This window comes from Octopus bimaculoides, chromosome 21, assembly GCF_001194135.2.
Source record: "Octopus bimaculoides isolate UCB-OBI-ISO-001 chromosome 21, ASM119413v2, whole genome shotgun sequence".
Classification (NCBI taxonomy): domain Eukaryota; kingdom Metazoa; phylum Mollusca; class Cephalopoda; order Octopoda; family Octopodidae; genus Octopus; species Octopus bimaculoides.
The window spans coordinates 9,447,260-9,449,909 of record NC_069001.1 but is presented as its reverse complement, the minus strand read 5'-3'; positions in this window follow the sequence as shown (position 1 = coordinate 9,449,909).

The following is a 2,650-nucleotide window of genomic DNA, read 5'->3' as shown; positions in this document are numbered from 1 at the left end:
TATATATATATATATATATATATATATATATATATATAAATGAAGATATTAACTGAATAGGGAATCATATATACTCGTAATGAATCATAAATATTTTGTTCTACTTTTCATGTATTCAATTCTAATGATCATATAGTGATTCGCGTTAATCCGCCTAAACCATATAGTAAATTATTACATAGTAAATGATTTCCATCAGACATCAGATTCAACAAAGCTCATGCAGTGATCTTGTACATCCATCTCCAAAAAGCGAATATAGTCTTTTCTCTTTATTTCTTCTTAGCTTCTACTTTGAAGAATGATGCATTCCGAAACGTTGCGCATATCATACGTCCTCCGTACAAAATTAAATTAATAACTATAGTCTATTTATATGTATTTTAACAGTCATGTATAGTTTAATTTCTGAAAACCATTCACTAAGTTAAGTATTCTGCATTGATACCAGTAATTAGGCATATTTGTAACAATCACTCCAGATAGCATGTAACCTAAGGTTTGATGCATGTAACCTAAGGTTTGTATTTTTGTGTGGAATGAAGGATGATTCACACCATAAATACAAGCATGGAGGACAAAACATAAAGAAATATGTATGCGTGTGCGGACCCGCTTGTGTATCGGAGTGGGCGTGTGTGAGTGCGTGCGTATGTGCGTATGTGTGAGAATGAACACGGAACCATGTGGTTGGTAAGCAAGCTACTTACCACACATCCATATATATATATATATATATATAGAGAGAGAGAGAGAGAGAGAGAGAGAGAGAGAGAGAGAGAGAGAGAGAGAGAGAGAGAGAGAGAGAGAGAGAGAGAGAGAGAGAGAGAGAAAGAGAGAGAGAGAAAGAGAGAGAGAGAGAGATTAAGGCACAGATGTAGTTGTAGCTATCTCTACCTGTTGTACACATAAATATAATCATATGTTTGTGTCTGTATGTGTGCACACTGACGTACACACGCACACACACACACACACACTAACACTCTCACAGGAACACACAAATACCCACACACGCACATACACATTTGAAAGAGTCTATTAAGGCAATAGGACTTTTAGATGGCAATTGTGTATCATCTCTATGACATGGTACATAGCACGAGGGAGAATTTGAAATAGAGAAATAAAGGAATATAGATAGGTATATGTGTGTGTGTGCGTGTGTGTGTGCGTGTGTGTGAGAGAGAGAGAGAGAGAGGGAGAGAGAGAGAGAGAAAGAGAGACAGAAAGAGAGAACGTGAGAAAGAGAGACAGAGACAGAAATAGGGTGGGAACAAACAGACGGGCAGGCTGACTTCACAGAAGGCAAGAGAGAGACAAACACGGAGAGAGAGAGGGGGAGGGAGGGAGTGAAAGAAAGCGAGAGAGTTTGGAGGCCAAAAATTCAACAAATAACGATAGAAGTGATATATTGATTTGGTGGAGATATTTTAGAACTGGCCGTTAATAAAACGAAATGAGAGGACGAAAGAAAAAATATTTAAAACCCCCAATATATATATATGCATACAAAACCTTACATATATATAAGACATATATACACACATATTTATATATATATATATATATATATATATATATAATATATATATACATAACATATTTGTATCAATTATATATATAGATTTATAGATATATAGATATATATACATATAGAGATACAACACACATACATACATATATGCATACATATATATGTATGGAAAGAGAAATATATATATATATATATATATAGTGTAAAGCACGTGTATATACACACACACACACACACACACACACACATATAAGTATCTACACAGAAGGTAAAACAAACACGTGAAGCGAAGCGAAACATGAATATATTGACATATTGTGTAAATGAAACACCATGGTTACTCAAGCGTATCAATCATAAAATAGTGTACGTCACCAGTAAATAATAAGCCATAAATCTCTGGATGGAGTCTCTGAAACATAAAAAATATATATATAGGGTGTGGCTGGGTATATTTGAAGGTATGGACTGAGGGAGTGAGAGAGAGTAAAGGATGCAGCTAAGGGATAGAGGTGCCTGGTGTAAGTGGATGCGTTTTGTGTTTTTTAATGTTTGGAGGGAATATGTTTAGGAGAACGATGGATTTTGAAAGACGAGAGTGATAGGTGCGACGAGAAGAATGTAAAGAGGTCTGTGTTTTTTCGGGTTTGTTTTGTGGAGATTTCGAGAATAAAGAAAAAAAGAAAGGGATATGAAAGAGCGAAAGATAAATAATCTGATATGAATGGAGGGAGAGAGGGAGAGAGAGATTGAGAGAGAGAGAGAGAGAGATGTGGTGCAGGTGAAGAAGCGGGGAATGTATTGGTCAGGAAAATTTAGAGAGCAAAATGGCCTTTGAGCTACGAGAAATAGAATTAAAAACATACTTGAGGTTGAGAGCAAATTACTTATTTTTGATGTGTGTGTCTGACAGAAAGTGTGTGTGTGTGTGTGTGTGTGTGTGTGTGTGTGTGTGTGGAGAGAGAAAAACAGAAAAAACTGAGACAGATAGATAGCTAGATAGTGTAGGGGAGGGAGGCAGAGAGACAGAGGAAGGAAGACAGTTCTACATACTTACACACTCGGACTTTCACGCACACACGTGTATCAATGCATACATACATACATAGATAC